At 38.8% G+C, this 27,342-nt stretch overlaps 1 long non-coding RNA gene across 1 annotated transcript in view; it reads right to left on the reverse strand.

Moving 5' to 3' along the window:
* Positions 1-7,163: 7,163 nt before the first annotated feature.
* LOC114892652 overlaps positions 7,164-27,342 on the reverse strand; it is a 131,553-nt gene continuing 111,374 nt past the window's right edge. Inside the window, exon 3 of the long non-coding RNA XR_003792761.1 lies at positions 7,164-7,301. This is a non-coding gene — a long non-coding RNA (uncharacterized LOC114892652). The remainder of the gene's footprint in view (positions 7,302-27,342) is intronic.

Raw genomic sequence — 27,342 nt, forward strand, 5'->3', positions numbered from 1 at the left:
AAGATAAACAAAATTGATAAACCATTAGCCAGACTCATCATGAAAAAAAGGGAGAAGACTCAAATCAATAGAATTAGAAATGAAAAAGGAGAAGTAACAACTGACACTGCAGAAATACAAAAGATCATGAGAGATTACTACAAGCAACTCTATGCCAATAAAATGGACAACCTGGAAGAAATGGACAAATTCTTAGAAATGCACAACCTGCCAAGACTGAATCAGGAAGAAATAGAAAATATGAACAGACCAATCACAAGCACTGAAATCGAAACTGTGATTAAAAATCTTCCAACAAACAAAAGCCCAGGACCAGATGGCTTCACAGGCGAATTCTATCAAACATTTAGAGAAGAGCTAACACCTATCCTTCTCAAACTCCTCCAAAATATAGCAGAGGGAGGAACACTCCCAAACTCATTCCTCGAGGCCAACGCACCCTGATACCAAAACTAGACAAGGATGTCACAAAGAAAGAAAACTACAGGCCAATATCACTGAGGAACACAGGTGCAAAAATCCTCAACAAAATTCTAGCAAACAGAATCCAACAGCACATTAAAAGGATCATACACCATGATCAAGTGGAGCTTATTCCAGGAATGCAAGGATTCTTCAATATACGCAAATCATCAACGTGATACACCATATTAACAAATTGAAGGAGAAAAACCATATGATCATCTCAATAGATGCAGAGAAAGCTTTCAACAAAGGCAACACCCATTTATGATAAAAACCCTCCAGAAAGTAGGCATAGAGGGAAAATTCCTCAACATAATAAAGGCCATATATGACAAACCCACAGCCAACATCATCCTCAGTGGTGAAAAACTGAAAGCATTTCCGCTAAGATCAGGAACAAGACAAAGTTGCCACTCTCACCACTCTTATTCAACATAGTTTTGGAAGTTTTAGCCACAGCAAGCAGAGAAGAGGAAATAAAAGGAATCCAAATCGGAAAAGAAGAAGTAAAGCTGTCACTGTTTGCAGATGACATGATACTATACATAGAGAATCCTAAAGATGCTACCAGAAAACTACTAGAGCTAATCAATGAATTGGGTAAAGAAGCAGGATACAAAATTAATGCACAGAAATCTCTGGCATTCCTATACACTAATGATGAAAAATCTGAAAGTGAAATCAAGAAAACACTCCCATTTACCACTGAAACAAAAAGAATAAAATATCTAGGAATAAACCTACCTAAGGAGACAAAAGACCTGTATGCAGAAAATTATAAGACAATGATGAAAGAAATTAAAGATGACACAAATAGATGGAGAGACATACCATGTTGTTGGATTGGAAGAATCAACATTGTGAAAATGACTCTACTACCCAAAGCAATCTACAGATTCAACGCACCCTATCAAACTACCACTGGCATTTTTCACAGAACTAGAACAAAAAATTTCACAATTTGTATGGAAACACAAAAGACGCCGAATAGCCAAAGCAATCTTGAGAACGAAAAACAGAGCTGGAGGCATCAGGCTCGCTGACTTCAGAGTATACTACAAAGCTATAGTAATCAAGGCAGTATGGTACTGGCACAAAAGCAGAAATATAGATCAATGGAACAGGATAGAAAGCCCAGAGATAAACCCACGCACATATGGTCACCTTATCTTTGGTAAAGGAGGCAGGAATGTACAGTGGAGAAAGGACAGCCTCTTCAATAAGTGGTGCTGGGAAAACTGGACAGCTACATGTAAAAGTATGAGATTAGAACACTCCCTAACACCATACACAAAAATAAGCTCAAAATGTATTAAAGACCTAAATATAAGGCCAGAAACTATCAAACTCTTAGAGGAAAACATAGGCAGAACACTCTAGGACATAAATCACAGCAAGATCCTTTTTGACCCACCTCCTAGAGAAATGGAAATAAAAACAAAAATAAACAAATGGGGCCTAATGAAACTTCAAAGCTTTTGCACAGCAAAGGAAACCATAAACAAGACCAAAAGACAACCCTCAGAATGGGAGAAAATATTTGCAAATGAAGTAACTGACAAAGGATTAATCTCCAAAATTTACAAGCAGCTCATGCAGCTCAATAACAAAAAAACAAACAACCCAATCCAAAAATGGGCAGAAGACCTAAATAGACATTTCTCCAAAGAAGGTATACAGACTGCTAACAAACACATGAAAGAATGCTCAACATCATTAATCATTAGAGAAATGCAAATCAAAACTACAATGAGATATCATCTTATACCAGTCAGAATGGCCATCATCAAAATATCTAGAAACAATAAATGCTGCAGAAGGTGTGGAGAAAAGGGAACACTCTTGCACTGCTGGTGGGAATGTGAATTGGTATAGCCACTATGGAGAACAGTATGGAGATTCCTTAAAAAACTACAAACAGAACTTCCATGTGACCCAGCAATCCCCCTACTGGGCATATACCCTGAGAAAACCATAATTCAAAAAGAGTCATGTACCAAAATGTTCATTGCAGCTCTATTTACAATAGCCCAGAGATGGAAACAACCTTAGTGCCCATCATTGGATGAATGGATAAAGAAGATGTGGCACATATATACAATGGAATATTACTCAGCCATAAAAAGAAATGAAATTGAGCTATTTGTAATGAGGTGGATAGACCTAGAGTCTGTCATACAGAGTGAAGTAAGTCAGAAAGAGAAAGACAAATACTGTATGCTAACACATATATATGGAATTTAAGAAAAAAAAATGTCATGAAGAACCTAGGCGTAAGACAGGAATAAAGACACAGACCTACAGGAGAACGGACTTGAGGATATGGGGAGGGGGAAGGGTGAGGTGAGACAAAGCGAGAGAGAGGCATGGACATATATACACTACCAAACGTAAGGTAGATAGCTAGTGGGAAGCAGCCACATAGCACAGGGATATCAGCTCAGTGCTTTGTGACCGCCTGGAGGGGTGGGATAGGGAGGGTAGGAGGGAGGGAGACGCAAGAGGGAAGAGATATGGGAACATATGTATATGTATAACTGATTTACTTTGTTATAAAGCAGAAACTAACACACCATTGTAAAGCAATTATACCCCAATAAAGATGTTAAAAAAAAAAAAAGATGTGGCACATATATACAATGGAATATTACTCAGTCATAAAAAGAAACGCAACTGAGTTATTTGTAGTGAGGTGGATGGACCTAGAGTCTGTCATACAGAGTGAAGTAAGTTAGAAAGAGAAAGACAAATACCGTGTGCTAACACATATATATGGAATCTAAGAAAAAAAAATGTCATGAAGAACCTAGGGTAAGACGGGAATAAAGACACAGACCTACTAGAGAATGGACTTGAGGATATGGGGATGGGGAAGGGTAAGCTGTGACAAAGTGAGAGAGTGGCATATATACACTACCAAACGTAAAATAGGTATCTAGTGGGAAGCAGCCGCATAGCACAGGAAGATCAGATTGGTGCTTATGACCACCTGGATGGGTGGGATAGAGAGGGTGGGAGGGAGGGGGACACAAGAGGGAGGAGATATGGGAACATATGTATATGTATAACTGATTCACTCTGTTATAAAGCAGAAACTGACACACCATTGTCAAGCAATTATACTCCAATAAAGATGTAAAAAAAAAAAAATTTCTAACATGTAAGTCATCTTTTCATCTGGTTCTATTGACTACTTTTCTCTTGACTGTAGGTCAGGTTTTCTTTTCCTTGCTTCTTCTTAAATGTCTGACAATTTTTTTGTAGTACAATATGTTGGTTATTTTGTGGGGGAAAAAAAGCAGTAGAGACTGAGGTCAATAGTATTTACACCTGGAAAAGGAAACATTTCTTCTTCTGAAAGGCTGTTAGTATAGGGAGTTGAGTCAATCTACTCAATTCCTGAGCTGAGTTTGGATTTGCCATTGACTTAGTTCCTTTCAATGCACTCAGACTTCTACCTCTTCCTCAGTGGGAAGACTAGAGGAAAAGGAGAGTTTCCTATCTCTCCATACTGTCCTGTGGGTTTTACTCCTACCCTTCCCCCATAGGTGTTAGATCTTCTCCTGGCCTAGCGTGTAGAAGTATTTCCTTGCACTTCTATGGTGGCTTGCAGCTTTTGCTTCATATGAGAGAAAGTTCTGGGGATGAGGAAGTGGTTTTATGTCTGTGCACTGCCAAGGAACTCTCAGCTCTCCTGTCCTGCCCCCAACCTTTCTCATGAGAACATGGTAGAGACCTGGCATGGAAAAGAGCTGACAAGTAAGTGCAACTTCCCTGTGTCTTGGGTTTACAGGACTCTAAATCAGGGATCAAAAAACATGTTTTGTAAGGGGCCACACAGTAAATATTTTAGGCTCTGCAGGCCATATGGTCTATTGTAACTACTTAACTCTGCCATTGTGCAAAAGCAGACAAAGCATAAACAATAAGTGTGACTATGTTCCCAAAAACTTTATTTAGAGACACTGCAATTTGAATTTCATATAATTTCCATGTGTCACAAAATATTATTTTTTGAGTTTTTCCCAATAATATAAAATATTTTAAAATGCAGAAAGCTGGATTTACCTCATGGGTTGAGGTTTGCTAACCCTTGCTCTATACTGTCATGTTAGCCTGAACTCTACCATGGAGAATTTGTTGAATTTTCAGCTGTTTCCTTCTTACCTTCTTTTATGGTTCCTGACTCTTCCTCCAATGCTCTGTCAAAGGTGAAATAGTTCCTGTGTCCATCTTTTATAAGAGGAGCTTGTCACCCACTGGAATTCAGTCCACCTGGTTGCCTTGCAATCTCACTCCTTGATAGGCCCCAGAAAAGTTGTGAGTATGTAGATTGTATAGATTTTACCTGTTGTTAGGTTGAGATCAATGTTCTCCTGCATCTTCCTACATCCTAAGTGGAAGCAGAACCTCCACTCACGTATTTTTGTAGAAGTTGCAGAATTAAGACATTTTAATCAAAATCAATTAAGATCACTGACTCTTGCCACTTTACTTTCCCCACAGTCTTACTTAGTTTGCTAGGGCTGCTATGATAAAATACCACTGACTGAGTGGCTTAAACAACAGAAATTTATTCTCTCACAGTCTGGAAGCTGGTAATCCATGATCAAGGTGTCGGCAGCCTGGCTTTTCCTGAGTCATCACTTCCTGACTCTCAGAGCAGATGGCCACTTTCTCGTCATGTCTTCACATAGTCTTTCCTCAGTATGCATACGAGTATCCCTGCTGTCTCTTCCTCTTCTTATAAGGACATTAGTTCTATCGAATTAGGGCCCCACCCTTAGGACCTCATTTAAGCTTAATTACCTCTTTACAGGCCTTATTTTCAAGTACAGTCATGTTGGATGTTAGGGCTTCAAGATATGAATTTGGGGGAGACACAATTCAGTCCATGACACCCTCTGTCACATTTACCCTTGTGTTACATGGAGCAGGGGTAGTCCTGGGCATACCTGAGATCTAGGTGAAGTGAACCCAATCTGGGGATATATTTAGTTAGGGTTTAGTGATATATAATTAGGAAGTTCATAGTCACTTCGTGAGTACTATTCACGGGAAGGTCAATTTCACATACTTCCAACAGCAGTTGGAAGTATTTGGACAATTCAAGAGAACCCAGAAGCTAGTCTGTGGAAAATTTGTCTAATCATCATACATGTAAATTGGAAGCAGAAGATTTGGTTCTCTTTGATGCTTCATCAAAAGGGAAGTTCTTTCCCTTAGGAATATATTAAATAATACAGTGAATACAATGATAAATGCACTGTACTTTTGAAAGTTTTTTGATGGAAATCATGCAAAACAAAATTTATCAGAATTCCTGTGTCTATAGGGCTCACCAGCAGCAATGCAACAAAAATCAAGTATATCTGTAACATTTCACATGTGAAAGAAACTTGATAGGTATTTTCCCAAAGTTGACCATGGTCTTAAACACTTGCACTGCATAACCAATAAGTTTTGAAGCTAGAAATTTTCTAAACTCCCAATAATAAAAAATAATTTCAATCAAATTTCTAAACAATTTCTGCTAAAAACAATCATAGAATCACAGAATATTTGAACAACCAGGACGTTTAGAAATCACTTCCTAGTCTTATTTTACAGATAGAGAAACTCAGAGGTTAAGTAATTTGCCATAGGTCATCCTGCTAGTTAATGGCAGAGGTAAGTCTATTTTAGTGTTTTAAAGGGTCAATATTACTACCCTGCTCTTAACCACTTAAGTTTAGAACCAAGTGAGAGATAAACTTAGGAGTTATGCAGATAAAATGTTAACTTTATTAATGATGAGAATCTTTGGGGAAAACAAATCTTAAGCATAAGCCCAAATGGACAGGCCAATACTTTTGTTCCTGAATTAGGAATCTCACCTAGTCATTGGGTGAGCAACTTCAGGCCTCCTCCTCTAGGTGAAAGCCCCTAATAGGGACTTTTACCTAGAGGTGAAAGAGTAGACCATAAAACATTGTCTCTGCCAGTAGGCTGACCCCAAATGGAAGACATTGCATTAGATATGTCTGACTTTTTCTTCCAAATTTATAAATCAGATTACAACCTCATCACCTGGGGTAGGCACTTCTTCCTCATCCTCCTCATTCAATACTCTATACCCATCGCTTAACATAGTGCCTGGCACATAACAGGTGCTTACTAAATACACAGTGAATACATGAATGGGTTGTAAATCCTTAACTAGTGATCTGCACACTAAATGGTGAGTCAATGTGGTACCTAGCCTTAAGAAATTCATAAAGTTTTGAGAAACCAATATATAAACAAAAGAGTAAAATTGGTCAATCAACTAAAAATTTCAATTCCTGGGCTTCCCTGGTGGTGCAGTGGTTGAGAGTCCGCCTGCCGATGCAGGGGACACGCGTTCGTGACCCGGTCTGGGAAGATCCCACATGCCGCGGAGCAGCTGGGCCCGTGAGCCATGGCCACTGAGCCTGCGCGTCCGGAGCCTGTGCTCCGCAATGGGAGAGGCCACAACAGTGAGAGGCCCGCGTACCGCCAAAAAAAAAATTTCAGTTCCTAAATTTACTCTTCCATATATTTACTACTTATGTAGCATATTATTTCTAGCTTGGAAATATTATGTTGAAAAAAGATGCTTTTGTCTGCTCTACTTCCCACATAAATAAATGTGTTTGCAAAGACTGGTGTGTGACCAGTGCCCTGGTTGTAGTCATAGCTCTCATTTGACTCCTACTTACATTTGCCCATGAGTCTGTGGTGATTTGCAGACCTCTCTTTCTTGTAAGCAAAAAGAACGAATTTGGCTCAAACTGGGTCACCGACTGTAATGTTAATCATGTGTATCCACTGCTGCTCTGCAAGTAAAGTTAAAAAAGTAAAAGTTATATAGTCATGCTTTGGTATTATTTTTGAAAAGCTAACTTTTAAAACTAGAAAAAGTTACCAAAGAAGAGAAAATTTTGCCAGTCTTGAAAGGAAAAGGCATAATCTTACTTTTGGCTATCATAAATAAAAACACATTAAACAAACCATTCATTTGAAGATAAGGGTAGGATTCCATATCTATCATCATTCAAATACTCCTATATCCTTTCTCTGTAAAATATGCTGAGATTATCTGAGGCAAAGTCTCAGACTCTTTTTTTTAAACTCCAAAAACTTCTCTTTTTTAAAAAAAATTTAACTCTATTTGCGGGTGTCAAGGGTTGGTGGGGAAAAAACTATGGAGAAATGTACCTTTATACATTTTGAAGAAAGAAATACTTTTAATTTTAACCAGTAAATTTTACCCCTGTACCAAAGTAACTTAATTTGCTAGAAAGACAAACTTTATTATTTCAGCCAACTTAAAATAGCCCTCCTTGAAATATGAAAATAAAAGCATACTGCAGTATTTGTTTTTCCTCCTACCATGACGGTAAAGCTTCAGGGGTAGGAACTTGGATAGGCATTATTTTGATGATGTACAGAGGTGAGTAGATAGAATCCAGGTCACTTTTGTATGGACTCCAAGGCTAACAGTTGAACAACTTGTGTTTGGGGTCAACATGTACTGTCAGAACATGCACGCAACCCTCATTGATGTTGCGTGTGAGTGAATGAGGACATTGGTTGGATCACTGTCAGTAAACAGATGTGATCCAGAGACACATGGGGAGCTGCAGATATGGTTCAGTAGGAAGGTGACTTCTTCTACAGAGTCGCTTTTCTAACTCTAATCATGTTCTCAGGTTAATGTGGCCAAACACGGGACTTAGAAGTTTAACAAAATCAAGCTGGTCTCAGATGTAGTGAAATCTCCCATCAGAAGGGATTAAAGTCATTCATTGAGCAATTTGTTTTTTAAACACTTTGGCAGTTTCTTTTTTTTAATATTTTTTAATTAATTAATTTATTTATTTAATTTATTTTTGGCTGTGTTGGGTCTTTCTTTCTGTGCAAGGGCTTTCTCTAGTTGCGGCAAGTGGGGGGCCACTCTTCATCATGGTGCGCGGGCCTCTCACTATCGTGGCCTCTCTTGTTGGGAGCACAGGCTGCAGACGCGCAGGCTCAGCAGTTGTGGCTCACGGGCCTAGTTGCTCCGCGGCATGTGGGATCTTCCCGGACCAGGGCTCGAACCCGTGTCCCCTGAATTGGCAGGCAGATTCTCAACCACTGAGCCACCAGGGAAGCCCCAGTGAACAATTTTAAATACCCAAATCATCTTCAAAATGATTCCCATGTTAATATGGTATTTCTGAGATCCTAAATTAAGCCAAAATAATCCCAAATATTTTTGTTTAACCAAGCTACCTCCTCATTGGTTCAGGGCAATGATTCTTTGCTGTTTTAGAAGGAAGCATGCTATTTTATTTTGTGACCTTCTATTTTTAATCCCAAATATTGTATGGCATTCCTTTTTTAAAATGAAATTTTACTCTGTTTCAGAAATCATTTCTAGGACTTTCTTGCTTCATATTGGAATAATTGGAGACATATTAGATGACACTATGTCAGGTTTGAGGATTGACAATACTGTCTCTAAAATATCTATTTTTTTCATGTGATTTTAAGATTAAACAGAAACAAAATGTTGTGTGTTACAACAGACACATAGATCAATGGAACAGAATAGAGAGCCCAGAAATAAACCCACACACTTAGGGTCAATCACTCTATGACAAAGGAGGCAAGAATCTACAATGGAGAAAATAAGAGTCTCTTCAATAAGCAGTGCTGGGGAAACTAGATAGCTACATGTAAAAGAATAAAATTAGAACATTCTCTCACACCATATTCAAAAATAAACTCAGAACGGATTAAAGACCTAAATGTAAGACCAGAAACCATAAAACTCCTAGAGGAAAACATAGGCAGAACACTCTTTGACACAGATCACAGCAATATTTTTTTGGATCTGTCTCCTAAAGTAAAGGAAATGAAAGCAAAAATAAACAAATGGGACCTAATTAAACTTACAAGCTTTTGCACAGCAAAGGAAACCATAAGCAAAACGAAAAGACAACCTACAAAATGGGAAAAAATATATGCTAATGATATGATTGATAAGGGGTTAATATCCAAAATATACAGCTCATACAACTCAACATCAAAAAAACAAACAACCTGATTAAAAAATGGGCAGAAGACCTGAACAGACATTTTTTCCAAAAAGGACATGCAGATGGCCAACAGGCACATGAAAAGATGCTCAACACTGCTAATCATCAGGGAAATGCAAATTAAAACCACAATCAGATATCACCTTACACTGGTCAGAATGGCTATCATCAAAAAGATGATAACAAATAACAAATGTTGGCAAAGATGTGGAGAAAAGGGAACCCTCCTACACTGTTGGTGGGAATGTAAATTGGTTCAGCCAGTGTGGAAAACAGTGTGGATGTTCCCAAAAAAACTAAAAATAAAACTACAATATGACCCAGCAATTCCACTCCTAGTTATATATGCCAAAAATAATCCCAAGACAAAAACATTAATTTGAAAAGATACATGTACCCCAATGTTCAAAGCAGCATTATTTACAATTGTCAAGATATGGAAGCAACCTAAGTGTCCATCAACAGATGAATGGATAAAGACGATGTAGTGTATGTGTGTGTATATATATATATATATATATATATATATATACACACATACACACACACACACACACATACACACAATGGAATACTACTCAGCCATAAGAAAGAATGAAATTTTGCCATTTAAATGACATAGATGAACTTAAAGAGTATTAATGCTAAGTGAAATAACTTGAGAAGACAAATACTGTGTTATATCACTTATATATGGAATCTAAAAAATACAACAAACTAGTGAATATAACAAAAGAGACACAAATTCGCAGATACAGAGAACAAACTAGTGGTTACCAGTTGGGAGAGGGAAGCGGGGAGGGGCGAATAGGGGTAGGGGATTCAGAGGTACAAACTATTAGCTATAAAAGAAGCTACAAAGATATATTGTACAACACTGGGAATATAGCCAATATTTTATAATGACTATAAATGGAGCATAGCCTTTAAAATTGTGAATCCCCATATTGTACACCTATAACTTATATAATATTGTACATCAACTATAGTTCAATAAAAAACAATGCTGCATGTCATTCAAGGCTTGAACACAATATCAATTTCTACTACTGAAAGAAGGTTCACATTTTATGTCATTAATTTACTTGAGAAATATGTATTAAGCTCTAAGTATGTGCAAAGATCTGGTGGGTAAAGAAAAGATGGATAGAGCTTGATTTGGACAGTTTAAACTTTCAAACCAGAGATTGTAGATCCAAGAAAACAGCCCCAATCTTCTAATTTAACATTTACTCTGTAGATATTTACATGTAATATTCCTGCTTCGAATATGACTTTGGGCAAAAATAATGACCATACAATATATGTTTTCCATAAGACAAAGGCTATAAGTGTGATCAGCACAAATGGCCGCTCATGTGATTTCACTCGTTTATAATATATTAAGAGCAAAGTGTGTTATAGGGGCCGAAGGCCAGGATTATGTAGACTGGTCATGGCTTATTAAGTGTTTAGATAACTCTGATGAAAAAGTAATGTCTGAATACAAAAGCAGCTGCGTTTCCAGTTCATGTTAAGAATCTGAAATTACAGCAAAGGTGAGGTTGACCAGGCTGCCTCCCACTTAGCATCCTAAGCTAAGGAATGCCGACAAACCAGCACTGTCATTGCAAGTTGCCTTCCTGAAGCCTCTGGCTCTGCTTGGCTTTATTTGAAATGCTGTTTGCATCCTGAATTTACTTTTTATGTGTACTATAGACTGTGAGCTATAATGTCAGACATGGACGTTCAGCCTTTTAGATTTTTTGATACACAACTGTGCCTACAAGCTAGTAAGTGATGGCAAATCCAATAAATATGATAAATAAGTAATAACCATCTCATTGTCTAGAATGTCTAGCCTGGCATGCAGGCTAAGTTTTCTTTTCTGAAAATTCATCTTCACGTTTCTTGTGTCCCACTTGGAACCATAGCTCTTGTACCATAGCTCCTTCAGAAACAGTCTGGTTTAGACTTTTGGTCAATACTGTAACCTTCACGGTTTTCAAATAAAGCCAACAACAAATTTATAAGGTCAGTGCATATGGAGCAAGGTAGTATAGTCTTACTGTATTTATCATCTACATGATAAAGCTACAAGATAATTTAGTAATATCACACACACACAGACCTATCTACCGTATTTATACAATCAAACTTTCAAGTTACACTTTACTACCCCTACCCTATTTTGATTCTTTGTGTTTACATTCTCCTCTCTTTATTCATTCTCCAGTGAAAAAGTTAGGGAAGAAAACACTATTGTTATAAGTAAAGTAAGAAAAATTGAATAAATTATAGAGAAGACAAAATTGCCTAAAAGTTACCTAAGTTATTAGATCTGTTGCTGCTTTTGTTGTTGGAGGCAACTGAAAACCCCTTTGAATCTGGCTTAAACATTAAAGGGAAATTATTTGTTCATAGACTTGAAAAGTCCAGAGGAACTTCTGGCTTCAAATAGTGCTTAATGCCAGGGCTCAAACATCGTCTCTATGTCTTAGTTTCTCTCTCTCCATTTCTCAACTCCACCTCCTCAGGCAGCCTCACACCTTGAAGGAGCAGGATAACTTTAACATGTCTAAACTTTGCATCTTTTTTGCTTTCAATCCAGCAAATAAGAGCAAGCCCAGAAATTTCAGCAAAAGTCTCATTTCATTGTAACAGCTCTCACCGGGTCACATGCCAATACCAGTGGCCAGGAAGCACCATGCTCCGATTTTCATAGGCTCGAGTCACATGTTCCACCCCTGAGCTGGAGGAAGCTGAAGCACCAAGGCTGAGGGAAGAGAAGTCATTCTTGAGAGGGATTTTGATCTGGTTATCAGAAAAAGGGCAAATGGACACAGAGTGGCAGACACAATTGATGTCCACTATATTACCCCTCCTTCAGGTCCTAGATTGAAACCCATCCTTTCCAGGTAAGCTTTTCTGAACATCCAGGCCTGAAGGACTCTACAATGAACCCCCAAATATACTTACTGTCTCTATCACTCCTTTGGCAATAACTTCTGCACAGCATGTGATACCCTAGCTGTCATAAATTACTATTTATACTTTGTACTCTTAGCTTCACATGTGGGTATTAGATATTGTGCCCAGCTTCATGTTCTCATGGCTTACCTTTTCAGACCATGCACTGGTGCAGCCATCAGCTATGGCCAGTATAACCTGGTGGCACCTCATGCATCTCAGCAAAGTGGACTAACTCACTTTCAGCCCCACGGCCCCTTTGCCATGATCACTCTGGATCCTTGCAGCAGGGACCCACTCAGCCATCCTGATGTCAACATGGAAAGTGCAAGGGATCCTTGACCAACAGGGGCAGCAGCCAACAGATAAATATTCCCCTTTACTGTCTCCTGAGCCAAAAATTCCAATGCACATTTTACATGAATTCTCAGCTGGTTCTAAAGAGGACTGAGCCCCAATTGCCCACAGTAGTAACCAGCTGATCACAACTCTTGGACTGACTTTCCCTCAGTTCCCGTTTTAACTTCTCAATGCCTCATTCCTGCTCCTTGAAATCAGCTGCCCAAATAAACCACTTGTCCTCAAGCCCCTGCCTCAGCTTCTATTTTCAGGGGAAAATCAGGTTAAGACTAACTGTTCTTCAGAGGCAAGCTCAACATCTCTAGTACGTGAGGGTACCCAAGATATATCCATTGTTATAATCTGAGTGAAAGGAAACAGTGACCAATAAAGATGACTACCAAAGTGGGACAAGCATATGGGCAGACAAATGTGTTAGATGGTACAGTTCTGAGTAAACAGATGACTATTAAAGCGCTAGTGTGGTGAGTTAGGCCCACTGGCCAAAGTAAAAGAATTTCAAGTCAGCCAACCATTGGAACCTAGAGTGGATCACATCCTTGACATATATATTCTTTTAGTCATTATTCATTCCAGATACCCAATTGTTTTTTATTCCATTAACAGTAATTTTGTAAGTGAATTCAAATTTTTACTTTTTCAGGGCAATGAATATTTTATTTCAAATCCTTGAGATTTTCCCTCTTGAATTAGGATTGGTGAGTTATGAAAATATTTGTCTCTTTGTCAAAATAAATGTAAGAGTTGATGAGTCTATAAAGTTGAGCAATATCCCAAAGTTCATAGCCAAGGGCTATGACTCTTAAATTGCTCCTAAGTGCTACTTGACCTCTGCAGTGACTATTCTTCCCATACACTGACAGGCAAAGGAGAATGCTTGGAGAAAAAAAGATCAATATACAACTACTCTAAATTGTACACAAAGCCCATTGCCATATCTGGCAAAATGAAGCCTGGAAGAGAAGCCCTCTCTGAAATGTATCACTGGGTCCTCAACACAATAATCTTAATAGTTTAGACTTCATTAGCACAACAAACAAAATTATTTCCTGCATTAACATGAAGTTATTCATCTTTGTGTTCTTTTTATTTGTATAGTGACCAGACTTGTCTAGAAGACCAAACTGTCTATCCCTTGCTTAGAAATAGAAAGGCCAGCAGATGTAAAGTCTGACCATTGAGAATAAGGCCCATCAGTGGCCTAGAGGACGCATAATAGTGGGACAGTAGGAATTTGAATGTATGAAGGACCTCTGGTTTGCCAATATCCTTTACATATTGGAGGAGGCTGAATAGTGGCTCCCTAAAGAATCAGATCCTAATCCCTGGAACCTGTAAATGTTACCTTATATGGAAAGAGGTCTTTGCCCATGGAACTAAGTTAAGGATCTTGAGATGGGAAGATTATCCTGGATTATCCAGGTGGGCCCTAAATGCAGTCATAAGTGTCCTCATAAGAGAGAGGCAGAGGGAGATCATACCAAAGATGAGAAGAAAATGTGGCCATGGAAGCAGAGATTGGAGTGATGCAGCCACAAGCCAAGGAATGCCGGCATCCCCAGGAGCCAGAAGAGAAAAAGGAATGGATTCCCTCCAGAACCTCCAGAGGGAGTGCAGCTCTGCTGACACCTTGATTTCAGCCCAGTGATAGTGATGTCAGACTGCTGGCCTCCCCGAACTGTAAGAGGATAAATTTCTGTTGTTCTAAGCCACCAAATTTGTGGTAACTTTTTATAACAGCTACAGGACACAAATATGCTATTGCACTTATCCTCATGACCTTTTGTGGTAGCTACTATCCCTATTTTATAGATGAGCAAACTGAGGGTCAGAATAAATATCTGAAGTCACCTGACACATAAGTGGTAGAAAAGTCAAGTTTAGTTGAATTCCAAAGCTGAAGCTCTTTTCTCACACTCTATATGCCAGCCCCACAGACTTATTCAAATGCATTTTCCCATCTCCCCACTATCCATGTTTTGCTCCCTGCACCAGATGCCCTCTCATACGTGACCTTAAAGACATATGTCACTTCACCCTCTTTCCGGACCCCCACCCCTGGTTTGAGGGTCCCATTTACATGCTCTTTTACTCTGGTCTCACTCATGCACTTGTCTTTTGGCTCGTCTTTCTCCTCGCTAGACTATAAGCTCTCCTATGGCAGGGTCTGTGCCTTTATCTTTGATCTCCAGCTCTACCTAGTGTCTTGTAAGTGTCTGTGCTTAAAAATATTTGTAGAATGAATGAATTATGTCACATTAACTCCTAAATAAACACAAGAATAAATAAGCTTACATTAGTGAGAGTGAGGGCCTTTGGAGTTCCGTGTTCAAGCAAGGTGAGATGCAAGATGGGGAGTCATCACTTTTCCATTTCTTTATACTGCCTCAGTTTCCTCATAGGTAAGTGGGTATAATAACAGTATCTACTTTATAGAGTTAATGTGACTATTAAATGAGTTCATATATGTAAAAGGCTTAGAACTGACACAGAATCAGAACTATGTATTCTCTATTTATAATTTTTCTCAACTCCTTTTTGTTAGTAAAGAGAGAAGGCTTTTTTCTGGAAAGTAAATGAATAAATTATCTAAGAAGCTTTAAAGCTACAATTAATTTTTATAATTTTGTGATTTGTTAGAAAACAGAACCAATCTCAAGATGACAAATTTAACTCTGAAATAAATACTTAACACAACGTTAGCAGTAAGATAAAACGGGAAAGGTCAGTGCCTTTACAGTCTCTCACTTAAACCTAAAGTGGGAAAAATAGCATTTCAGAAATACCAATATACATCATTATGGAAAATCTCAAGTGAAATTCCCAGGAAAGGAATCTTATTGACTCTGAGTCCTAATGTTGTATTATTCTTTCAGTACTTTGATATTCCTAGATTATCCTCTGCCAGGAACTCGGTCTACTGCTTTATTCCTCACCGATTGAACAAACTGGACTAATTTGAAACATGTGGAGAAGAAAGAACGATTCTTCTGTTTACATGTGTGAGACCTGACGTTTTTAATTGATTCACAAGTTTTTATATAATAAGTGAAAAACAAGGCCTTTCAGAAGACATACAGATGAAAGAATAAACACACTAAAAAGTTTTGAGGCTGGTTTTGTTTTATCTTCATTTGTTGCTCGTCTCACAGAGTAAACACAAGATTTTTTTTACAACGAATACTTATTTCAGGGCACAAAGATGCATGGCTTAAAACATAAGATGTGGAAAGCATTGCCTGAACTTAAGTAACCAAAACCCCCATTGTAACTCATGGACATTAGGAAATTGGAAACAAGTGATACTAGTGTAGTTTTGTAGCTTTGCTGCTATCCCATAATTGTTGTCCTTGGTTGTAGGTAAGATGTTGGTTGCACTACAGGAAACGTGCCAGCCCATTTCTTCCCTCAATAGGTTCACTACACACCAAATCCCCTGGACCAGGGCCTCAAAGATGCCTCTGTATTTTATTTAAGGGAATATTTTTTGGTTGGCTGAAATATATCATGACTGCAGACTCTGAGGCAGATGGTCACATCAGAAAGGACCAAAATACCTGGCCCTTCCCTTTGGCAGTGCCAGGTTGTGTACTGCACTGCCAAAGGGAAGGGCCCAGGAACATCTACTGATCCTCTCTCATAATGAGCCATAACTAGTATAGAGGTAATATACTGTTGATAGATTGGAAGAAGAAAAATGACCAGGATCTGAACAGGGCAGAAGACTAGCAGCATTCTAAATGGAATGGTGGGGTGGATTCAAGAGGCATTTTAGAGGAAGAATCAACAAGATGTGTAAACTGATTGGATGAAGCAAGTATAAAGATTCAATACAGACATGTGTTAGAGATGACCCCAAAGCTCCCAGTTGAGAAAAACGGCCAAGAACTAATAGAGGAAATGCAGGATGCAGAGGACAAGGTGAAGGGAAGCCCCATGGGAAGGGAAGATAGAATTTGCTTCCGAAAATGTTGAATTTAAATTGCTTGGAATACATTGGTGTGGAGATAAGTGTCCAGCAAGTAGGTAAAAATTCAGAATTAATGGTGAGGAGAGTAGTTGGGACTATAGCTTTAGATCTGTTTTCCTTGGTAATATTTAGAGTGATGTTTTTAATAGTTCTGTACATCAAAGTACATCCTCACCATTTTCACATTTTACCCACGCTACAGTTCTACAAGAGTAAGCAGAACAAATTTTATTTCCATTTTACATGAAAAGAAACCAACACTCAGAGATGTTAACTAATTTGCCCCAAGGTCACATTGGAAGATAATGCTAAGACCAGAAATAGACTTACACCTTCTGAATTATGCTGATATCTGCTAGACACTGAGCACTGGGAAACTGGATTTTTTTATTTATTGTTTGCAAATATATAGATTGGATCTACTGCAGAAAGGTGACACGTAAAACTATGCAAGCTGATAAAATTCCCCTGGGGACTATATTAAATGTGCAGCTGGGGGAAGAGGAGCTAGGGAAGAAAAAAGAGAGAAAATGGCTAGAGAGATAACAGGAGAAACAGGAAGAAGGAGAGTCACAAGAAAAAAGAGGAAAAAATTTGAAGATCAAGGGGTAAGGGGCTGTCAACAGTATCAAAGATTGTTTCTTCCACAATTCCTTCCACTTCCCATGCCAGTCCCATCCAGAGTGTGCATAGATGTGGTCCTCTCACAGTTAGATGCACCAGAAATCCTGCCCTCCACATGAAATACCTCTGCCTATGTGTAAAGAACAAGTACATGTTTCTATCTCCAGCTCTTTGCCTGCTATCTCTAAGATTCAGCTTGAGGGTTACTTGAATGGATTTTACTCTCTACCTCCCAGTCATAAAGCCATCAGTAAATTTTACAAGATTCCACATGTAACCTTTAGTCATAGATCAATATGTAATAACATACTTTTAAATGTAGATCACATCGGAGAGGCCATGTCTACACAACAGCAAACAGATGTTTTGGCAAAGAGAGGAGTCTCCATATGTTTATTAGTGGCAGTATCTCATGGTAAGAACCAATTCTCACCCTTTCCTCATGTTTGTTTTCAGTTTTATGTTAAAGCATTCATTTCTGATATACAGAGGTAAGTTTTCCAGACATAAACCTGACTTTCAATATGTCAGGTTTCCTCTTAATGTAGGCAAATAATATACAAAGGAAAGCAAGGCAAGGCAAACTACTTAACATATTTAAGGCGATAAATAATTATTGACTGTTTTCCACGTATACAGCACTATGCTTGGCACTGTGGGGATATAAATATACAATAATAGAGCCCTCAAGGATCTTTTCATTAACAGAGAAAATGGTGTGCACCCTTTATTTGATCTGCTCTGCTGCATTTATCAGCCTCCCTGGAGTTAGGCAAGACCATGTGGTCAGCTCTGCCAAAGATCTGTGAGTGGAAGGAAGGCCAAAGCATAGAAGATCTGGCTCATTACTTTCCCTGTTTCTCTTCCCCTTCCTTGACAACCAAGAAGGCTGTTCTAGATGGTGCAGTTCCACAGTAGAGCCTTTATCAGCTGGAATTTCGAGTAACTGGATAGATGGGCTCTTCCCACTGCCACATGCTGGACATATAGTGTGATAAATAATCTTTTTTTTTTTTTTTTTCAGTTAAGCCACTGACATTTTGGAGTAGTTTGTTACTGAAGAATAAACCTGACCTATCTTGATCAACACACTTGCCTTTATGGAGCTCACATAATAGCGAGAGCAAATAGTCACACATCTAAAAACTTCCAATCGGTTGATGACACATCTCACTTTTTTCAAACTTGTTATATATTCATTCACACCTGTTAATTATTTTTAGCACATCCTTTCACTTTCAGAAGTATATTGGTTTGGATGATAAATTACACGGTTACCCTACAGAGAGAAGGTATGATAAATAGTACAGGAGACACATATGGCATTGGGGAGATATAAATAATCCTACTAACAGGATTTGATCATTGGAACTAAAACTTAAAATACAGTGTTCTGCTAGGGAGATAGTGGGGCAGGTGAGATTTGGGGTGAAGTGCATTCCAGTTCTGAGTCTGAGTGAAGATCCAAGGTAGAAGTATGACATTTTGGAGATTAGTAGGCAGATTAAGGTAAGTGTGGTAGGGGTTGGGGGGCAGAGCAGCGGAGAGAGCAGAGAAGCAGAAGGAAGACTGACAGGATACATTATTGAGGGCTTTGAAGACCCACCTGGGGAGTATCCATTTAAGGAGCTCACTTGGAGGAGCAGTGCACTTGACTTCCCTGATTAGCTCTTCCTCTTACCTTTGACTTTCTAGCCCAAATCTTGGATATCCCAATTCATAAAACAGACAAATACACATATGGGTGAGATAGAGGATTCTTGATAAGCTTCAAATAAAAATATTTTTACAAAAGGAATATCCCAGGTAGAATATGATAGCTGTTCACTTGAGCATCAGCCATCGATGGTGGTTGATGCTTATTACATTCCATATATGGAAACGGATACCCTGCCAAACTCTAAAATATTGTACAAAGGAAAACAACTATAGATATGGCAGATGTGAGCTGCACTTCTCATTGTGCTCCACATAGTTCATGCCTATAGAATCCCCTTTTATCCTCAAAAGGATCTCAGCTTGGACGATAAATTCTGTGGTCTCCCTTCCTATGACATTCACGATGGAGGTAATTTCACCTTCTTTCATTTTCCTTCTTCTCTCAGATTTAATTAAAACCAACTTGAATGTGATTCTGACAAAAAATTGATGTGAAGTTCAGGATCAGTCATTTGAGAGTCCTTCTCCTCTTACCTTGGACAGAATGAGAACTTTATGGGTTCATGTGTCAAAGCCCCCTCAACCTCTCCATGCAGGCCAGCAACACCCTTCAGCCTGGCTGAGCATCACCTCCCAACGGCCCTTGTACAGGTTGCCCAGGCTTCAGAATTAATATATAATTCTTGCCCATACCCCTACACCGAAGCTTTATTCCCACTCGGTAATAGAGGTATGAATGGAAAATATATGTGGGAAAACAATACATTACAAATAACCAAGAGATAACTGAAGAAATCAAAGAGGAAATCAAAAAATACCTAGAAACAAATGACAATGAAAACACGATGACCCAAAACCTATGGGATGCAGCAAAAGCAGTTCTAAGAGGGAAGTTTATAGCAATACAAGCCTACCTCAAGAAACAAGAAAAATCTCAAATAAGCAACCTAACCTTACACCTAAGGAATCAGAGAAAGAAGAACAAACAAAACCCAAAGATAGTAGAAGGAAAGAAATCATAAAGATCAGAGAAGAAATAATGAAATAGAAACAAAGAAAACCATAGCAAAGATCAATAAAACTAAAAGCTGGTTCTTTGAGAAGATAAACGAAATGGATAAAACTTTAGCCAGACTCATCAAGAAAAAGAGGGAGAGGACTCAAATCAGGAAATTAAAAATGAAAAAGGAGAAGTTACAATGGACACCACAGAAATACAAAGCATCCTAAGAGACTACAACAAGCAACTCTATGCCAATAAAATGGACAACCTGGAGGAAATGGACAAATTCTTAGAAAGGTATAACCTTTCAAGACTGAACCAGGAAGAAATAGAAAATATGAGCAGACCAATCACAAGTAATGAAATTGAAACTCTGATTAAAAATCTTCCAACAAACAAAAGTCCACGACCAGATGGCTTCACAGGTGAATTCTATCAAACATTTAGAGAAGAGCCAACACCCATCTTTCTCAAACTTTTCCAAAAACTGGGGAAGAAGGAACACTCCCAAACTCATTCTACAAGGCCACCATCACCTTGATACCAAAACCAGACAGAGATACTACAATAAAAGAAAATTACAGACCAATATCAGTGATGAATATAGATGCAAAAATCCTCAACAAAATACTAGCAAACAGAATCCAACAACACACTGAAAGGATCATACATCATGATCAAGTGGGATATATCCCAGGGACGCAAGGATTCTTCAATATATGCAACTCAATCAATGTGATACACCATATTAACAAACTGAAGAATAAAAACCATATGATCATCTCAATACATGCAGAAAAAGCTTTTCACAAAATTCAACACCCATTTGTGATAAAAAAAAAAACTCTCCAGAAAAAGAGCATAGAGGGAACCTACATCAAAATAATAAAGGCCATATATGACAAACCCACAGTAAACATCATTCTCAATGCTGAAAAACTGAAAGCATTTTCTCTAAGATCAGGAACAAGACAAGGATGGCCACTCTCGCCACTATTATTCAACATGGTTCTGGAAGTCCTAGCCATGGCAATCAGAGAAGAAAAAGAAATAAAAGGAATCCAAATTGGAAAAGAAGAAGTAAAACTGTCACTGTTTGCAGATGACATGATACTATACATAGTATAGTACAGATGCCACCACAAAACTACTAGAGCTAATCAATGAATTTGGTAAAGTTGCAAGATACAAAATTAATGCACAGAAATCTCTTGCATTCTTATACACTAACAACGAAAGATCAGAAAGAGAAATTAAGGAAATAATCCCATTCACCATTGCAACAAAAAGAATACCTAGGAATAAACCTGCCTAAGGAGGTGAAAGACCTGTACTCAGAAAACAATAGACACTGATGAAAGAAATCAAAGATGACACAAACAGATGGAGAGATATACCATGTTCTTGGAAAATGACTATACTACCCAAAGCAATCTACAGATTCAATGCAATCCCTATCAAATTATCATTGGCAATTTTTACAGAACTAGAACAAAAAATCTTAAAATTTGTATGGAGATACAAAAAGACCCCAAATAGCCAAAGCAGTCTTGAGGGAAAAAAAAAACAGAGCTGGAGGAATTAGACTCCCTGACTTCAGACTATACTACAAAGCTACAGTAATCAAGACAATATGGTACTGGCACAAAAACAGAAATACAGATCAATGGAACAGGATAGAAAGCCCAGAGATAAACCCACACACATATGGTCACCTTATATTTGACAAAGGAGGCAAGAATATACAATGGAGTAAAGACAGTCTCTTTAATAAGTGGTGCTGGGAAAACTGGACAGCTACATGTAAAAGAATGAAATTAGAACACTCCCTAACACCATACACAAAAATAAACTCAAAATGGATTAAAGACCTAAATGTAAGACCTGACACTATAAAAGTCTTAGAGGAAAACACAGGCAGAACACTCTTGGACATAAATCACAGTAAGATCTTTTTCGACCCACCTCCTAGAGTAATGGAAATAAAAACAAAAATAAACAAACGAGACCTAATGAAACCTAAAAGCTTTTGCACAGCAAAGAAAACTACAAAACAAGACGAAAAGACAACCCTCAGAATGGGGGAAAATATTTGCAAATGAGTCATCGGTCAAAGGATTAATCTCCAAAATATATAAACAGCTCCATGTACCTCAATATTAAAAAAACAAAAAACCCAATCAAAAAATGGGCAGAAGACCTAAATAGACATCTCTCCAAAGAAGACATACAGATGGCCAAGAGGGACATGAAAAGCTGCTCAACATCACTAATTATTAGAGAAATGCAAATCAAAACTACAATGAGGTATCAACTCACACCAGTCAGAATGGCCATCATCAAAAAATCTACAAACAACAAATGCTGGAGAGGGTGTGGAGAAAAGGGAACCCTCTTGCACTGTTGGCGGGAATGTAAATTGATACAGCACTATGGAGAACAGTATGGAGGTTCCTTAAAAAACTACAAATAGAACTACCATAAGACCCAGCAATCCCATTACTGGGCATATACCCAGGGAAAACCATAATTCAAAAACACACATGTACCCCAATGTTCACTGCAGCACTATTTACTATAGCCAGGTCATGGAAGCAACCTAAATGCCCATCGACAGATGAATGGATAAAGAAGATGTGGTACATGTATACAATGGAATATTACTCAGCCATAAAAAGGAACGAAACTAGGTCATTTGTAGAGACGTGGATGGACATAGAGACTGTCATACAGACTGAAGTAAGTCAGAAAGAGAAAAACAAATATCGTATATTAATGCATATATGTGGTATTTAGAAAAGTGGTACAGATGAACTGGTTGGCAGGGCAGAAATAGAGACACAGATGTAGAGAACAAACGTATGGATACCAAGGGGGGAAAGTGGTGTTGGGAGGAGGTGGTGGTGGTGGGATGAACTGGGAGATTGGGATTGACATATATACACTAATATGTATAAAATGGATAACTAATAAGAACCTGCTGTATAAAAACTAAATAAAATTAACTTTAAAAATTAAAAAAAGAAAAGAAAATATATGTGGGAAAGATGTAAAATAAATGTTAACTGAAAAGATCACCAATTAACAAACAGGATCTAGGAAGCCTTTAAGGGCTTTAAAAAACACTTGAGCTGTTTTTATGTATGTCACCATTAGCATGTGTAGATGACATGCTCCACATCTGTCATATGTACACAGGCTTATCTTGTATTATATGCCATAACTACACCGAGTTTAGTCTCTGTTAGACATCAAGGAATAACAAGCACATGACCGATATGGATATCAGTCATGTGTTACTGCTATTTTTCCTCTATTCACAATACCAATATTTTAACATAAGTCCTTCAGTTTGTGCCAGAACTACTAGTTCATAAAGTTGCTTGCTGAGCCTGTAGGCCTGCTGTGAAGTGTAAGACTTGTGGAATCAGCCCTGGTGAGTCCAGGCAGTGTGGCCACGTGGTGATACCTGTGGGTGCTGCCCCAGTTTGAATTCAGGATCTGCCATTTACCAGCTGGTGACCCTCAACAAGTTACTGAACTCTTTTAAACTTCAGTTTTCTCATCTGTAAAATGCAGATGACACGAAAAGCAGTTTCCTCATAAGGGTGTTTTGAGGATCACGTGTATGTTCAAATGTATGTTCAATACTTAGCATAATGCCTGGCACATTTCTTGATTTTCTCAGATTTAATTAGAACCAGCTTGAACCTCCATCTGCCAAAACGTGGTGGAAAATCCAGTATCAGTCATTTGGAAAGCCCCTTCCTTCTCCCTTGGAAAGTACATGAACCTCAGGAGCTACTACGCTTTAGAAAGGGGCCTTTGCTTCTCAACAAGTGGTAGCCAGGGTAATCTTGAACCATGCTTAGCATGACCCAAATGGACTTCCATGTTTTGAAATGAAATCAAAAGCTCTTACTCAGAGTAGAAACCCACTCTTCCTCTCCACCGTTTTTATTTTCTCCAGGTTTCCATTCCAAGTTCATACCACATTATCCCACATTTAGTTACACACCACAGGGTATTCTAGCTGTTGCCTATCTATCACTCTCCCCAACTGCAGTGAAGACTCCTGAAGGGAAGATAGGAACAAGGCCCTGTGTGTTCCTGGTCAGGTCATCCCATGCAGGCACCCAGATGAGAGCTGAGTGGAGGCTGAAATCTAGCTGGTGCTCTGCCCTCCAGCCTTGGGCCCTGTGGGGCTGTGGCTGCCAGGGGAAGGGGCACCTTTTTCAAATTTACACAAAGAATTTTTATAGGCTGTGGGCAGCCCAATAGGAAACACATGTTTTAATTCTACTACATTTTTCACAGCATCTAACACAGTTCTAAACAAACTGGAGGGGGGTGGATCTACAGAGAGTACCTCAAAAACAACAATCTTTGTTCTTTGAAATATTTTCTGGTGAAGAGAAAAAAAAAGTAGATGTATAGGAGACTACTGTAGAATAAATGCTTGTGTGTCCCCTCCACCCTCAAATTCACCATGTTGAGAACTAATCTCCAATGTGGTATTTGGAGGTAGAGCCTATGGGAGGTGATTAGGTCATGAGACTGAAGTTCTCATGAACAGGATTAGTGCTCTTATAAAAGAGACCCCAGAGAGCTCCCTTGTGAGGACACAGCAAGAAGACAGCCATCTATGAACCAAAAAGGGGACTCTCACCAAACAAGGAGTATGCTGGCATCCTGATCTTGGGCTGCCCAGACTACAGAATAAATGTTTCTTGTTTAAGCCACCCAGTTCATGGTATTTTTGTTATAGCAGCCTGAACAGACTAAGGCAGGGACTGAAGACACAGTACTACAAAAACAGTGGATTTTTGTACTCAACTCCAATGCGCAGAAGACAGACAAAAGCATTCAGGGTTTTATGAAAAAAGCAAACTAAAAATGTGCAATAATATAAAATGTGTTTTTATGCACTTCACATCTGCAACATATAAGCTGACCACTGGAACTGTAAATTATTAAGGGCAATTAAATGATTTGCTACCTAACATGACATTACCATATGATTCACTGTTAGAAAAGCCTTTGTAGGCTTTCCTGTCAACACTGAGTCAGCAGCAGTACATGAGTTTGCTCTCTTTATATGTCAGTGTTCTAGGAAATGAAACATTTTCTCACTGATTAAGTCAATCTTTTCTTTCCTCTTCCCTCCATGCTCACTGATTATGGAGAGTAGGAGGTTCATTTCCCTCAATTTATCTGGAATTTCCCTGCATGCAAAAAAGGGAAAGGCAGAGATATGGTACCGTGACATCGAGTGGAGAAATGTTATTCTAACTTAGCAGATGTAATAAAAGTCATATTTTTTTTTTTTTTATTTATTTTGGCTGCACCGGGTCTTAGTTTCGGCACGCGGACTCTTAGTTGCAGCATGCATGCAGGATCTAGTTTTCCGACCAGGGACAGAACCCAGGCCCCCTGCATGGGGAGTGCAGAGTCTTACCCACTGGACCACCAGGGAAGTCCCAAAAGTCATATATTTTTAAATGTTGCCTTTTGCACATGAAAAAAACTTAATAGGTGAGTGATTTCTATTTGTCATTCAATTTCTCCATTCTCAAACGAGTCTCTAACAATCTTTCCATGCCCTTTAAGGTACATGCCCCCATTACAATTCAGCCCACTAACAAATCCAAGTAAAATACTTAGGTAAAATTCAGCTTCAAATGTCCTATGGCAAGCAAGTGTTCACTGGCAATTTTTGTGTGTGTGTGTGTGTGTGGTATGTGGGCCTCTCACTGTTGTGGCCTCTCCCGTTTGCGGAGCACATGCTCCGGACGCGCAGTCTCAACAGCCATGGTTCACGAGCCCAGCCGCTCCGCAGCATGTGGGATCTTCCCGAACCGGGGCACGAACCCGTGTCCCCTGCATCGGCAGGTGGACTCTCAACCACTGCGCCACCAGGGAAGCCCTCATTGGCATTTTTGATCTGTATTTAATCAATATTACCTTTTTATTCTCTCTGTCATGATACATTTATGACTATCACAACTACATGTATTGTAATTAGATGAATAAGTTTATAGTAGACAAAACTGTCTTTAAGTTCTATTTTGTCAATATTTAGGAAAGTTTCAAGCACAAAGAGGAATGTACACTCTAAACTGATTTATTATTTTTAAATTTTGAAATATTTTAACTGAGAACAGACTGCTGGTTAATGAAAGTTTACAAGTAGTCTGGAATGCAACAGTAATGGCTACACAAAGGAACTAGTTGGTACAAAATGTAAATTGGGGGAAAATATAACAGTTTTTCCTGTTGAAGATGATTTCTTCTTAAGTATCAGAGGCATCTGAGCTAAAAACAAAGACACGTGGGCTTCCCTGGTGGCGCAGTGGTTGAGAGTCTGCCTGCCAATGCAGGGGACACGGGTTCGTGCCCCAGTCTGGGAGGGTCCCACATGCCACGGAGCGGCTAGGCCCGTGAGCCATGGCCGCTGAGCCTGCACGTCCGGAGCCTGTGCTCCGCAACAGGAGAGGCCACAACAGTGAGAGTCCCGTGTACCGCAAAAAAAAAAAAAAAAAAAAGACGCGTGAAGTCCACACCTAAAGAAATAAAGTGAAAAAAATGATTCAGAGCAAAATCTGCTGCAAAGAAGGTGTAAAAAGCCTATTATCTGGCTTAAATTATATTCCATACTGTAAGTCCATACTGTGATTTTGGCAGACTTGAATTTGAAAATAAATCTGTTTTAGGGGCTATTTTAAATGACTGTGTGCATACTGAACCTACTAATGTCCAGAGTATGTTTGAAATAAAGTTTTAGAAAGCTTAATAATACTTCAAAATGTAATATGAAGATTTTATTTATGCATGCATATTTGGTGTTTAATAAAATAAGGAAAAGCCTATGTAAAAGACTTGACATTTGCGGGCTTCCCAGGTGGCGCAGTGGTTGAGAGTCCGCCTGCCGATGCAGGGGACACGGGTTTGTGCCCCGGTCCGGGAAGATCCCACATGCCGCGGAGCAGCTGGGCCCGTGAGCTGTGGCCGCTGAGCCTGTGCGTCCGGAGCCTGTGCTCCGCAACGGGAGAGGCCACAACAGTGAGAGGCCAGCGTACCGCAAAAAAATAAAAAATAAAAAGACTTGACCTTTGCAAAGACACCAAGCATGGTTATAAAGAAAAAGATTGTGAGACTATTTTGAAACCAAAACAAGTATCTCACTCTTTGAAACATGAAGATTACCATTGAAGAAAATTCTGTGTAAA

The sequence above is a fragment of the Monodon monoceros genome, unplaced genomic scaffold (assembly GCF_005190385.1).
Source record: "Monodon monoceros isolate NGI ecotype Baffin Bay Population unplaced genomic scaffold, NGI_Narwhal_1 Super_Scaffold_12, whole genome shotgun sequence".
NCBI classification, from domain to species: domain Eukaryota; kingdom Metazoa; phylum Chordata; class Mammalia; order Artiodactyla; family Monodontidae; genus Monodon; species Monodon monoceros.